Here is a 16181-nt window from a genome sequence, read left to right as displayed (position 1 = left end):
TCTTCCTCTTTCCTTTTATTCTGTAGCAAAAACCCACGCAACTAATGTACCAACGTCATTTCCTTATGTAGCTTCTTGACTGTGCTGGCTAAGTCCTGTTTACTGACTTTACTGACTGACTGACTGCATGATTGCATACGTGTTTGCGTGCATACGTGTTACAAATAAGTGTCATTGTGTGAATGTGCACCTGTTCGTTGCGTCCTTTCCCTCAATTGAGCTGCCGTATTGCGTTCGGGATATTAGTTGGCTTTTAAATAGCCGATAAAGTAATCGGATCCGGCGGGGCTTGGCGATATACACCGCTCGGCAAATCACAAATGTAATAGCTTAAGCTGCTTAAGTGGCTCGTTTCCAAGCAGGTCCGGTTGAGGTGTAAATCCCCGGCATTTCTGTCTGCGCGCATACTTAGGTAAATCGACAATTCAGCAATCGGACCCTGTCGCACGTGGACAGAATAGTTGGCTGATTTACGGTGTGATTAAAAACACACCCATAGCTGGATTTTGGCGTTGATCCGAAAGCTGCGACGAGGTTTTCCAAGTTCAGTGGGTGCGCGGCTGCAATTAGTTAAAAGCGGTCGCTCGCACGCCGGAGTAGTGAGAAACCACAACAATATATATATATATATATATATATATATATATATATATATATATATATCTATATATATATATATACATATATATATATATATATATATATTTATATATATATATATATATTTATATATATATATATATATATATATATATATATATATATATATATATATATATATATATATATATTGTTCGTCTTTCAGCTGCTCCCGTTAGGGGTTGCCACAACGGATCATCCGTTATGATCCGCATACTGATTTGGCACAGGTTTTACGCCAGATGCCCTTCCTGACGCAACCCTTGTCGCCTCTTGCGACACAGGGATAAGGATTGGGTTTCGCCATGATTCTGGGATGCCCTACACCCTCTCATAGCACGGCCCAGTGCAGAGCTCCCATCCTCAAGCCATCCACCAACCCAACCCTCCGAGTAGCCGGATTACAGGCGCACGCCACTACGCCCGGTATAATATAATATAATAATATATATATATATATATATATATATATATATATATATATATATATATATATATATATATATATATATATATATATATATTGTTGCAGTTCTGGGAACCACTTCCTTCCAAGGCAATGGCAACCATCATACAGTGGTCCCCAGACAGTTATTTTATTAATATACGCACAGATAGACCCTTCCCTCATGTCTTATGGGTCAAACGGGACAGTGCGTTGTGTGGATCTTATAGTTAGGTCTGATTATATCTCTAACTTCATTCTTACTCTTTTTCTCTTATTCCTGATATAAATCCAAACAACAGCCACCTCTAAAAGCCGCGGCCACGCCCTTCACAAAAGTCAGCGCAAGCATCGACAGCACGATGGGACACGTGCAGGAATGCCATGCCCGGGGGGGTGATAGAAAAACAGACCACCACTACCACTAGACTATATGGAACACGTGCAGCACAGCGATAATCTCCACCCACTGTTCAGGAGACCGACAGTAGAACCAAACAATAAACATCCAACACCGTACAGGACACACGCGGCACGCTCTTTTCAATCCAAATCTCCATCTCAGACTTGTATTTATACTCTTTTCAACCCAAATCTACACCTAATAATCAAATCTATATCTTCAATTCATGATACAGATCAGAGCCGGCACAGCACACACACCGCCTGTGATAAAATAACCACAAGCACGATGGCAAACATGGGTGCAGCCCTGTAATAAATAACCACATGTACAATAGAGGACCTGCACACACTGTATGGGGCATGCATAGCACATCTCTTCATTCGGGTCTGCGCATGGGGTTAAAATAACATCTTCCCGTCGGTCTTCGCTCACCACAACGGCCACGAATGTCTCCCACGGACGGCGGACATCCTCCCGCATCTCCGGTCGATACAGAGGCATGCTGTACGGCCCGGATCGCTAGGGCTGCATGGCATATGGACAAAGCAAGCACATTGAGCGGCGCTCACTGCAAGTTGCCGGGTGTGCTCGGGCGGGCATGCAGGACCGATGCGACCCTCTGCCGGTTGCCAGGGCACAGCCCGGGTGTTCGGTGCAGGATGATTCGTATCACGGTGTTAAGAGCAAGACGATTCCGCAGCTCAACTATGGCTTGCCGGGTGTAAAGTAAGGCCGCTTCCGGCCATCACGGCTGGGCTGTGTGCTGGACAGGGCCAAATCAGAGCACCCGATTCGGGTAATGACATCGCTTGGGGTCGTCGCCCCCACCCTGCACCACAGGGTCTATAAAAGGACGGGTCGCAGGGCCGTCTGCGTTCCTGTCCACTCGCTCCTGCTGGTTCCTATGTGCCTATTCGCTCTCGCCTTCTCCACTCATCCGCCTGCTGCTGGCACTCCGCCCACTTGCCTGCTGACTTCACCCTTTTTCACCGCCTCGTCGCCGACTCCACCCACCCACTTGATCCTATCTGCCACTCCGCCCGCTCGCTCTCGACTCCGCCCACCCACTTTCCGCTGGTTCGACCCAAAGTCCCTCCTTCACGCCTGATGGTAGCGCCACTTCTCTGGATAGCCAAGCAAGAGACAATGCGCCAGCTGTCAAGGAGAGATCGTCCAGCGGATTATCCCCCCAAAATGTACTGGGTGGCGTGTTCAGTCAATCGTGCAAGGTATTACGAAATCGTTAGCCTCATCTCCTCTCCTTTTTCTTTTTGCTCATTATCTCTCTTAATGAGGTTGTGTGTGTGTGTGTGTGTGTGTGTGTGTGTGTGTGTGTGTGTGTGTGTGTGTGTGTGTGTGTGTGTGTGTGTGTGTGTGTGTGTGTGTGTGTGTGTGTGTGTGTGTGTGTGTGTGTGTGTGTGTGTGTGTGTGTGTGTGTGTCATGGTACCTGTCCTCACTTAAGTTAAGATTGCAGAGGAATTTTATCGGGATAACTCTGCTCTGTGTTTGCTTTTGCAAGTTGCTCGTTTTATTATCGCACCTCACATTTCTTGCTAGCTCTACTTCCACGCAACAATAATCTCAATTAATCGTACCACGTATTTTTCCTCACCTGCCTGTAATAAATCCTTTGTAGAAATGTTCCCAGCTCGTTTTTGTCTTATCTTTCATTGATCCAGCATCCCAGCCTAGTCCCGGACTTTATTCCCAACAATCTGTTCCTTTTAGCCAGTACGTCCTTGGCAGTGTCGCTCAGCTGCATCTGATAGGTCTCACCCAGACCCCTGGCCCGCAACAATATATATATATATATATATATATATATATATATATATATATATATATATATATATATATATATATATATATATATATTTCTACAAGCCAAGTTTAGCCTATCGATTCTTTGAAATGTACGATGATTCTTCAAAATCTGAAAACTAATCAAAATCTTTTACAATTCTTCAAAATCGAAAAAACACCAAATCATGATGCCACTATTAAAATCAAAACCTATTTAATCAGCATTATTATTGTCTTGCAAATTTTCCAACCTGACACATTTATTCACATTGGCAGCACATTTGCAGCGGACCGCACACTTTACTTTTGCTTTTGCACATGAACAACTCCAGAGGCATCTGCTCTTTATGGAATGATAGTATTTGCTCTTTTTTGCAAATGGTGGCTTTGTTTCTTTGTACATCATAATTGGCACCATAGTTGACAACATCTAAATAAACTCACCCAAATGACAATGCCTCTGGAAGTGTTGGCTCAGACTCATGGAAACCACCCATACGAAATATCAGAGATCTGTACTTGTCTGGGTTTTTCTTATGTCGACCGAGGACGATCTCATAAATTGTCTGCTCACATGATAAGACACAAAATTGTTGCCCAAGCTTGAGGGAGACTTTGATGCAACATTGAATGGAGGCTTCTACCACATGGAGATGCACAGGTGATTCAGGAAAAGAAAAACGATCCATAACAAATCACTGCTGCTGGTATAACAGTTTCAATTAGACGTTCGTAAAAAGTACTCCATGTTACATGGTTATCCGCAGAATTGGTTAATAGGACTCTCTCCATTTGAGAAAGAAACCAGAACGAGCTGAGATCTGACAGGATGTTGTCTTCCCTCTGCTGAGGCAATATATTTATTCCGGACAAAGATTTGCTTTTCTGTCTGTCTTTCAGAGTCAGACACATCCCTTGGTGCAAAAAAAAACACATCCCTTTTTTGGTGCAAAAACACATCCCTTGTGTTTTAATGAAAGTCCAAATTGTCTATTGCAAATTGTGTGATACATCCACTCTTCATATTTGATAGTGTGAAGAAACCATCTTCTTCTGTTTGTACATCATTCGCTTGTGCTGTTGTTGCAATGTGCCGGTGAGCATCCTGATAGCTGACACTATTTCCGAATCTGTTTAGAAAGGATACTATTGCTTTACTTCATGTCTGCTTCAGCAGATGCAGAGTTGTGTCAATATGTTTTGGAGTAGGGATTCCAGAAATGGCTGCACATACATCTTGGGCAAGGTTGAGAACTTTTTCATGGTGCTGTGGCTTGAGGTCCACTCTTCAGACGTTTCATCCTCACTTTCTTCTGCATATTCACTCTCATGTGATGCCTCTTTTTCTGAAGTAGAGTTCTCCATCTTGTAGCCATTCATTCATGATTCATTTGAAATACTAGAAGAGCACTCGATAGAGCACATACCTTCACCAAGCTGATTCGTTCACGTTTTTTATCCCACTGATAGGCCGGGTCTGTATTCGGACCTGAATTAAAATTTAATTGGTTTGTTCTTGTCACCTAACCAACTCATCCACCAAGTTTCGTCCGAATCTGTCCCTAATTCTTTTGAGCTATCCTGCTATATATCGTTATAGCCCTGTCACTCAATGATGAAAAATCAATTAAATTTTAGGATTCGGATCCAGATTGAGATCTTCACCAAAATCGAATCAATCTTCCATGTTACATACCCAACCTGCCCACCAAGTTTCGTCCAAATCCGTCCATAACTTTTTCAGATAACCTTCTATATGTCGTTTTTGGCCCTATCTCTCAATGGTGAAAAAAAAAAAAAAAATCGCTTTAAAAATTCTCAGATCCAGATCCGGATTCAGATCTTTACCAAAATCGAATCATTTTGTCAGTGTCACATACCCAAAGTCTTCATAAAATTTCGTCCAAATCCGTCCATAACTCTTTGAGATATCCTGTTAACAACCAAACAAGCAGACAGACAAGCCGGTAGGCAGCCATGGGTCACCTAGCATCCGATGACCTTTGACCCCTGATTTGAGTTAATCTAGTAGAAAGTACTTACGAAATTGCAATCAAATCAGTTAACCCGTGTATGAGCAAGGGGGCTTTGAATGGGCATTTTGCCCGAACAATGCACTCATTGACCTTTGACCCCTGACCTAGCCGAGATAGGTCAATATGTCCTGAAGCAAAGTTGTAGTACTCATTGAGTACTATGTACCTATGAACTTTCATTCGTATCGGTTAATCCGTGTCGGAGCAAGGGTGCCTTGAATGGTAATTTCACCCGAAAAATGCATTTATTGACCTTTGATCCCTGACCTACTCGAGATAGGTCATTATGCAATGAGCAAAGTTGTAGTACTCATTACGGTCTATAAGCATGTAAAGATTCATTCGATTCGGTTCAACCGTCTTGGAGCTAGTGTACTTTGAATTTTCAGCGGGAATGCTCAATGGCCCTCGGACACCCAAGTTGAGAGGGTTACCATTTGGAAACTATAAGATATAGAAAAAAATGGATGTCATATGGCGGATAGAGAATCACCTTAAGATTATGCATACCAAATCTCATCGAGTTCCATCTCCTGATAACTACTCGGTATCAATTTGAAATAAAAGTACCGAAAATGCGGTTTGATATCGGAAATCCCCAAAGTTCGAGGGGGTGCTGTGGGTGAACAAAGACATAAATCGAAAATCCGGCTCGATCGTTTGTGCACAATGTATTCCAGACGATTAGTGTGAATTTTCATGACCATCCGACCATAACCCTAGGAGGAGTAGCATTTGGCGCGAAGGCACCTTCAGCTCTCGCATATTATCGATTTTTGCACTAATTGACCTTTGACCCCTGACCTAAGCGAAATCAGTCAATATGTCCTGAGGCAAAGTTGTAGTACTCATTGCATGCTATGAACCTGCAAAGTTTCATTCGGATCGATGCACTCACCTGGTCGCTAGGGGGCCTTCAATTTTCGCAAATTTTCGGGCATACCCCATTTGTAGGGGGCGATGTGGGTAAACTATTCCATATATCACAAAAAGCGGAATATATTTGGTAGAGCATCACCTGTAGATGATGCATGCCAAATTTCATAAGCCTACGTGGAATTATGGCTTTCGGAATTGCTTTCGCGTGAACAGTACCGATTTTGAAGGTTTTTTTGGCTGTTGCTAGGGAACCAAAGCGTCCCGAGCAACCATCACAATTTCCAAAGCACTAGGTCATAAGATGTACCTACCACCCGAGTTTGGTCAAAATCGACCCACGTTTACTACCAATTATGCTGATGACAAACAAACAAACATCCAAACAAACAGACAGAATTACTGACAATAAGGGTCACCTATTTCAGCGACCCAACAGACGCGAAAACATAACCTCCATACACCTGTGGTGGCAGAGATAAGAAAGAAACTTGTTTCAGAAAAATACAATCTAAATGTAATGCATTATTTTATGTAACAATAATTTTATTATCATTAAGTTATGAATAAATTTTATAAAAAAATTAATTATTATTTTATGTTCGAAAATGTAAAAATTGTAACATGAACACGATCTTGGGAATGTATTCTAAATCGATGTATGTGTATGTTGTAACCATTTCTCATCTGTAAATTATACTTAACCATAGGATTACTCACAAATTTCAACAAACAATTATAATTGTACAATGTGGTGTCGATTTTATATGAACAAAGCTATGAATGTCCAGTCTGTAAAGCAAACTTAATGAATAAAATGTGCTCAAATAAGAAATATCACAAATAACCTTATCTTAAATGTAAAGTTCCTTGGATGTTCTGAAAAAATAAACCAAAGTAAAGGTACAGAACATGTCATAATATTACATTTATCAGCTCCAGTATAACTTGAAGTGAGGATTCACTGCAATAGATAATTATTCAGCAAAGGAGTCTTCATAAATTCAATGAGTACACCAACAGGCAAATCGAGAACAAACTCACAAATTAAAATCAAATATGGGGATGATTCTCAAGTTCATCTGTTCTTATTGTTATTATCTATGCAGGGGTCATCACAGATAATTTTGATATCAATTATATTGTGATATCATGTATATGTTGAGCAGTACCTGAATTATGGACAATAATGTGCGATACAAATACTGAGATCGATGTAAAATAGTGTACTTTTTAACAATTTTTGTTGATTTTTCTTAATTTTCTCAAAATTTATAAACTTTGTGGGATTGTTTATTTACACGATGCAAAGTTGTAGGAAAATGTATATAAATAATGTTACATATCTTGATTTTGATGATTCTACAAGGAAAAATGTAATTTTTGTTGATTTGTATTTTTTGCTCAATCACAACACACATGGGTCAGGTCACCTTTTGCACTAGAACTAAATTTTGCCAAAGCTTTCACTGAGCAGACCTCTGAATTATATTACTAAAAACATCCATCTATCAAAAAATAAGGCCAGCAAATTAGATTGAGTGGTCTATAGTTCAACTCTAAATAGGAGCCTTTTTCAGGTCTGGATACCCGACGAGAAGGGGGAAGGATAGGAGAGAAAAGGAATGAAAGGGAAGTTGCATCAACGTGGTTGCGGGGAGGGATGGGGGTGGGGAGGGGGGCGTGAAAGAGGAGGGAGGAGGAGGAATAATGTATGGGGAAGAGTCAGTCAAAAGTACTTAGTCTTGAAAATATGTATCACATCATATAATGCATATAATAGGGCCTCAAGGGTATCCATACTAATAAATGTGTGTGTGTGTGTGTGTGTGTGTGTGTGTGTGTGTGTGTGTGTGTGTGTGTGTGTGTGTGTGTGTGTGTGTGTGTGTGTGTGTGTGTGTGTGTGTGTGTGTGTGTGTGTGTGTGTGTGTGTGTGTCCTCCATAACTCCAAACCCATGAAACCGAGCAGCCTGAAACTTTGCATGCATACAAAGGGAACTCCAAGGAAGTGCAAGAGTGAAATTAGGTGTTTAGGATAATTAAAATACCCCTTTTGAAGACAATTAATGGCCTTATTTAATTATATCCTTTATTAGGCGCATCCTCAGACAACAAGCTCTCACTGACACATGCCATGCCTGTTACGGGTGCCGTGGTGGCAAAGTTTCATCCCCTATCTTAGAGGTTCTTTTACGTTTTCCTTTGTCCTCGAGTCTGTTTCTAAAGCATTTGGTTTTCAGATTTGCTTTACAATGGTTATATGGTTTCTCTTTGTGGGTTTCAAAGCAAAATATATTTGATAACGCCCGATTTCTGAGCTGTTTGTGGTATTAACATATTTTCTAAATTACCAAGCCAATTTTTTTTCCACCCATCACATGCAGCTGTTTATAAAGTATAATGTTGTGGCAAACTGAAATTTCTCAATAAAAGTAACGTTGTTTTCGGTAAAAGCGGCTAAAGGTTTCTGGGTTGTATACAGTACGTACTGTAGGCGGTAATCACACTGACTCCAACCTGCCGATTCCTGAAAAATTACCGATATCCGTGTGTGTGTGTGTGTGTGTGTGTGTGTTGTTCACAAAGTATAACGTATTCTCTCCGAGAGATATATATATATATATATATATATATATATATATATATATATATATATATATATCTCTCTCTCTCTCTCTCTCTCTCTCTCTCTCTCTCTCTCTCTCTCTCTCTCTCTCTCTCTCTCTCTCTCTCTCTCTCTCTCTCTCTCTCTCTCTCTCTCTCTCTCTCTCTCTCTCTCTCTCTCTCTCTCTCTCTCTCTCTCTCTCTCTATCTATCTATCTATCCAGACTGTCGTAATGTCTGGACAGTGGTTATCTTCATATTTGTCTGAACAATGGTTATGTTTTGGGCAGGGTTTGTCTACAGACGTGTCCAGACGGTATTTATCTCCGGACGTGTCCGGATGATATTTATCTTCGGATGTGTCCAGATGGGAGTTTGTCTCCAGACGTGGCAGGATGGTAGTTTGTCTCCAGACGGGAGATTGTGTCCAGGGGGTGTTTATGTCCGGAAGGGAGTTTGTCTCCGGAGAGCATGGCTCAGGACGCGTCTGGGCGGTATTTATGTCCGGGCAGTGTTTATCGCCTAACGTATCTGGGCGGTGTTTATGCCAGAATGGGAGTTTGTCTCCAGACGGGTCCGGATGGGAGTTTGCGTCCAGACGGGTCCGGATGGGAGTTTGCGTCCAGACGGGTCCGGATGGGAGTTTGCGTCCAGACGGGTCCGGATGGGAGTTTGCGTCCAGACGGGTCCGGATGGGAGTTTGCGTCCAGACGGGTCCGGATGGGAGTTTGCGTCCAGACGGGTCCGGATGGGAGTTTGCGTCCAGACGGGTCCGGATGGGAGTTTGCGTCCAGACGGGTCCGGATGGGAGTTTGCGTCCAGACGGGTCCGGATGGGAGTTTGCGTCCAGACGGGTCCGGATGGGAGTTTGCGTCCAGACGGGTCCGGATGGGAGTTTGCGTCCAGACGGGTCCGGATGGGAGTTTGCGTCCGGACGTGTCCGGGTGGGAGTTTGAGTCCGGACGTGACCGGGTGGGAGTTTGAGTCCGGACGTGACCGGGTGGGAGTTTGAGTCCGGACGTGACCGGGTGGGAGTTTGGGTTCGGGCTGTGTTTATGTCTGGATGGGAGTTTGTCTCTGGACTGTGTTTATCTCCAGATATGTCCCGGCAGTGTTTGTCTCTGGGTGGTGTTTATAGTTCTAGTACGTGCCCGTACGTGTAAAAAAAATAAGGTAATAAAAAAAAATTCAAACCGCGAGCCAGAAACAACAACCACACAGGCCGTTTCTTCACTCTTGCGTGCCCGTACGTGCATGGCCATACGTGCAAAACAAAAAAAAAAAAAAAACTTAAAAAAAAAACTTTCAAACCGCGAGCCAGAAACAACAGCCACACAGGCCGTTCCTTCACTCTCGCGTGCCCATACGTGCATGGCTATACGTGCGTGCCTGTACGTGAGTGCCCATACGTGCAAACCCCCCCCCCCAAATTTTTTTTCTAAACTTTCAAACCGCGAGCCAGAAACAAACACACAGACCGTTCCTTTGCTCTCGTAAACGATGACTGAATTGGGGCATTGTGTTTATCTATAAATGCGGATAAGAAATCGAGAAATTATGAGAATACAGTAAGTCATCACTATCCAGAAGTGGTGCGTGCCCATACGGAATGCTCACATGCATTCCACAAATTATTGCTTGCATTGAAGTAACAACTGCTGTGATACTTACACACACAGAATTAATTAAAATCAAGTTTACCTCCCTGTCTTTGCTTGCCATGACATTCGCTGCCATTCTCGGGGTCGGACATCTGGGAATTTCGCCGACCCATAATGCAATGTCCGCATAGCAACGCTGGCGAAGGGGAAAACAAAGTACCTCGTTCGCTCGGATCCCCCTGCTATGCGTTGCAGCGGTGTATGTGGCGCAAGCGCTATCGCACGGCACTCGACTCGTACCTGTTACAAGTTTGTTTCTTTCGTAGCCTTAATTACACATTAATATTTGCAACAATGCCGATAAGTTGCTGTATTTTCAGTTGTACTAATAACAAGGCAAAAAATTCAGAACTCTCCTTTTATCTCATACCAAGTCAGGCAACTGAACCAGAGAGGAGACTTCTGTGGCTTAGAGCCATGAGACAAAAAATTTGTGGGCTTCCAGTGATCGGTAGTTTTTCATTACCTCATGTGTAAACACTCCTGAGATTAAAAAGAAAAATATATTCTGTGGTTAGTTATTATATTAAAATAGTACCAGGCTAATTAAGCATCGGTACATCACGCAAAAACATTAATGCCTTGGCCCTTGATTGCCATTAATAGGATTAGAACTTGCAAACTAAATGCAATGACAATGTGTCGGCCTTTCCTTTAAGTTCACTGCAGTCTTGTCCTCAGCCCAAGCGCTTCAACTCAGCAGCCACAAGAAATAGCGACGCACTGCTACATCATTACAAAAGAGACACACAGGCACATATGCTCACTCACATACGGCAACGCTCATACACAAAGTCATACACATAATTAAAATCAGGGATAAGACAGAATTTATACAACATGAATGTGAGCAATATTTTAATCATTCATTGCAATTCTTGCTGGGTCAGTGAGTGACCGTGACCCACAACTAGCACAGATGACTCAGTGTCACAAAGTACAGACAAGGCAGGTCAATTAAAACTATTACTAACTAGCCACGTCAGCTCGGGAGTTCATAAATAATTGAAATAATATATTAACACTCCAGTACAGTAATATTTGATAATACATAGTTAAAACGTGGTTTAAAATTGAATTACATACCTGGTGTTTTGACGAGATACATGTATACGTCCGGGTATTGCACGTTCGGCCATTCCTTCGGGTTGTCGATCCACAAATCACCGGGGTACTGGTGGGGGCAGGAATCAAGCCCAATTAACTGTATTTTGGCTCGATATCTAGCCAATGCATCACCTGACAAATGTTCTATATATTGATATGACATTGCAAACATTTGGGTGAACACAATGTATCAACAATTTATCTGAAATACATCGACAGAAAAAAACAAATCACTCGGCTTTGCGTGCAAGTAAACCACGATGTACGTGCGTCTGCGATCGGTGCTGCGTTTGTTTTCCCCTTTGCCAATATGGCGGTCGAGTTACCAAGGGAAGTCACGTGACTGACGTATGTCCGACCTCAATAATTGACCATTGCCACTCCTACGCCACGGTAACTAAGGCACCGATCCCCATTGTAACCGGCATGGCACATGACGTCATCGTCGGCCAGCCGCGCACCGGCCTACGCAGCCACGCCTACGCAGCAACATGTCCTTTCTTTGGTTGGTAAATAAATGGCCATAACTTGGGAACCACTTGTCCGATTAATATCAAACCTTGAAAAGGCACATACTCAGGGCCCCAGCAATACACCTGGCAAGTTTCAATAAGATCGGACCAGTGGTTTTCGAGAAACAGTGGTCACAGACACAGACACACAGATTGCTGGAATTATAGATAGACTAGTACGTGCCCGTAGGTGCGGCTGTACGTGAAACCCCAAAAAAAGAAAAAAGTAATAACAAATTTCAAACTGCCAGCCAGAAACAACTACACAGGCCGTTCCTTCGCTCTCGTAAACGACGACTGGATTGGAGCATTGTGTTTATCCATAAATGTGCAGAAGAAATCGAGAAATTATTAGAACTAGTGCATGCCCGTAGATGCGTGGCCGTACATGCAAACCCTCCCCCCCCCGCAAAAAACTCAAACCGAGTGCCAGAAACAACAACCACACAAGCCGTTCCTTCACTTTCACATGCCCGGACGTGCATGGCTGTACGTGCAAAAAAAAATAAACCAATGTCACCCGCAGGGTGACCCGTATCTTGCCAAAAGGTGACCACGTGTGACTTCTTTAAGGTCACACTGAGGTGAACAGAGCTGCTATCCACCAGGAGCGACTCCTTGAGGAATATCTGCCTACGAGAGATTCCGATGAGAATCGTTCTACAGAGTAACCATGAAAAATATGCGTTTGCCTCATAACGTCACCAAATGACGTCATAATGTCTCAAGCTTGACATATCTAGAAAGCACTCATTGAGGTGTTCAATTTGAGGTACCACATGATATGGTTCCTAAAACTTGAATATTTGACCTTGGGGTCAAATATGTTTGACCTGAGGCGCTAACCATGAAGGTCAAGGCCAATCGCCACCAAAAATTAATCAGCTGATCGCCAGACCATGAACTATATTCCCATGAAGTTTGAAGACGATCCGATCAAAATTACTCAAAAAATAAGAGTTTCGACGACTCCCCTGATTTGCGACAAAGTGACCTTGACCATCAAAATTTTATGCGCTGAAAGGGACCTCTATAGAACTCTGATATGCGAAGTTACAAAAATTTCCAATGATAACTGTGCTCTGCAGAGTGATATATACGTGATTACAGACCAAAAAAAAAAAACATATGAAGGTCAAGGCCAATCGCCACCAAAAATTAATCAGCTGAGCGCCAGACCATGAACTATATTCCCATGAAGTTTGAAGACGATCCGATCAAAATTACTCAAAAAATAAGGGTTTCGTCGACTCCCCTGATTTGCGCCAAAGTGACCTTGACCTTCAAAATTTTGTGCACTGAAAGGGACCTCTATAGGCCTCTGATATGCGAAGTTACAAAAATTTCTGATGATAACTGTGCTCTGCAGAATTTTTTATACGTGATTACAGACAAACAAACAAACAAAGAAAAAAATAAAACATACAAGCTGACTAACATATCTTGCAAAAACTTCGTTTTGGCAAGATTAAAAATATATATATATATTTATATATATATATATATATATATATATATATATATATATATATATATATATATATATATATATATATATATATATACTTTAAAACCGCTTGCCAGACACAACCACACAGGCCGTTCCTTCACTCTCGCGTGGCCGTACGTGTGTGTCCGTACGTGCATGGCCGTACGTGCGTGCCCGTACGTGCGTGGCCGTACATACAAAAAAAAATAAAAATAAAAAAAACTTTCAAACCGTGTGGCAGAAACAACAACCACACAGGCCGTTCCTTCGCTCTCGCATGCCAATATGTGCGTGGCCGGACATGCAAAAAAAAAAAAAAATTCAAACAAACACACAGGCCATTCCTTCGCTCTCATAAATGACGACTGGATTGGGGCATTGTGTTTATCCATAAATGCGGATAAGAAATCGAGAAATTATTAGAATACAGTAAGTCATCACGATCCAAAAGTAATGCGTGCCCGTACGGAATGTTCACATCATTCCACGAATTATCGCTTGCATTGAAGTAACAACTGCTGTGATACTTACTTACACACAGAGTTAATTAAAATCAAGTTCACCTCCCTGTCTTTGCTTGCCATGACATTCGCTGCCATTTACCATTGGCACTCCGACCCCACGGAAACTAAGGCACCGATCGATCCCCATTGTAATCAGCACGGCACGTGACGTCATCGGCCGTGCACCGGCCTACGCAGCCACACCCACGCAGCAACATGTCCTGTGATTGGTAACTAAATGGCGCATCGGCCACGCCTATGCAGCACGTGTCCTGTCATTGGTTGATAAATAAATGGCCATAACTTGGGAATCACTTGTCCGATTAATATCAAATCTTGAAAAGGCACATCCTCAGGTCCCCAGCAATATAGCTGGCAATTTTCAATTAGATCAGACCAGTGGATCGAGAAACAGTGGTCACAGACACACAGACACACAGACACACAGACACACAGACACACAGACACACAGACACACAGACACACTGCTGGAATTAGAGATAGATGACTGGTAGAAAATGGGTTTCAGACATTATTTTGTTTTCATCTTCACAGTTATTGTATGCAGACTCATTTTGATGAGACAGTATAAATCGTAATTGATGCTCCACCACATGTCTGCCTTCTCTCCCTCTTACCTCTCGCTGCCTTCCCTCCCCTCCCCCATTCCTCACTCGCCCTCCCTCCAATCTCCCACACCCTTCCTCTCTCTTTCCCCCTCCCTCCGCTCTCTTTTCCCCTCCATTCTCTCTCTTTCCCCCTCCCTTCTCTCTCTTCCCCCTCCCTGCTCTTTTTTCCCCCTCCCTCCTCTCTCTTTCCCCCTCCCTCCGCTCTCTTTTCCCTTCCATTCTCTCTCCTTCCCCCTCCATGCTCTCTCTCTTTCCCCTCCCTGCTCTTTTTTTTCCTTCTCCCTCCTCTCTCTTTCCCCCTCCCTCCTCTCTCTTTTCCCCTCTATACCCCCCCCATCTCAGTGTTTGTCAGCAAAGCAACGGGTGGTATTTGCTCGTAATAAAATAAATATGGTATTGCAGGCGATCACAAGGGCACACACAAAGGCCACTTTGGCCATTTACCTCCTTCCAGCAATTCCACCTCAGGGGATATTGCAATGGCACCAGCACAATGGTCTACGTGTCCCTTTTTGATAGATTGCGGATCTTCATCGTCTATAATTACATTAAAACAGGACAGCCGGCTTTGTGTTCCCCTCTCCTCTACACAAATGGGATATTTTGAATTACAGCGCCCCTTGCTGGCACAGCAGCAGAAGAGCAGTTTGATTCCTGATTGGACAGTTCACTGGCGAGCAGCTGAGAATGACAGTAAAATATGTCATTGCATGAGTGAGAATAAGATTGCGTAAGGTGGGGGGAGTAAAGGGGGGAGGGATGGAGGGGATGCAAGGGTAATGTATGGAGGGGAGAGGAGGAGAAAAGAAGGGATGGGAGGAGGAGAAAGGAACGGATTGGGGGGGAGCAAGGGGGTATGAATGGGAGGGTGGGGTAGAAGGTGGGAGGGGAGGAGAGACAGATGGAAAGGTAGAGGAAGGGGAGGAATGGAAGAGGAGAAAAGGAAGGGATTGTATGAGGAGAGAAGGAAATTGAGGGGAGGGGGGAGAAGGAAGGTACTAAGAGTGGGAAGGAGAAGAAGGAGTGGGAGAATGCAACCCCCAAGGAACAACCATGATAATTAATATTGATGAATTTTGAATGGTGTAAATAAGTGTAAATTATGTCACACCATAAAATATCAGAGATTGTAAATGGTAATTTTATTGCTAGAAAAGAATAGAAGTGAAAACCTATATCCCACATACACTGTATTATGGATTTTATCAACTGAAAGGCGATTTGAGTGTGTGAGCTGCCGTGGGAAGGGACGTGTGGCTCACATTTCAAACGGTGGAACCCTTTTATATCTTCTTTGCTCTGATGAAGGGTAAGGCCTAACTCACATTTGCTCTACGGCGAGAATACGGCGGCCGTACGCCCTCTGAATTGATAGAAACGTGCGGCGGCCACAGAGTTTCTGCGGTGGCCTCAGGGAGGCCCTACGCCGTTTGGCTATCTTTTACAGGCCGTATGGGTCGCCGTGGAAT

General features: G+C 43.1%; 1 protein-coding gene across 1 annotated transcript in view; it reads right to left on the bottom strand.

Annotated features, from left to right (window-relative positions):
- GREB1L (GREB1 like retinoic acid receptor coactivator) overlaps positions 1-11631 on the bottom strand; it is a 326780-nt gene extending 315149 nt beyond the window's left edge. The window contains exon 1 of the mRNA XM_085854465.1: positions 11559-11631. The gene's annotated coding sequence lies outside the window, so the exon portion shown is untranslated. The remainder of the gene's footprint in view (positions 1-11558) is intronic.
- Positions 11632-16181: the final 4550 nt, after the last annotated feature.

This window comes from Eptatretus burgeri, chromosome 14 (genome assembly GCF_056783735.1).
Source record: "Eptatretus burgeri isolate ZD-2024b chromosome 14, Ebu_testis_v1, whole genome shotgun sequence".
Classification (NCBI taxonomy): Eukaryota; Metazoa; Chordata; class Myxini; order Myxiniformes; family Myxinidae; genus Eptatretus; species Eptatretus burgeri.
This window is presented reverse-complemented; position numbering and strand designations above follow the sequence as displayed.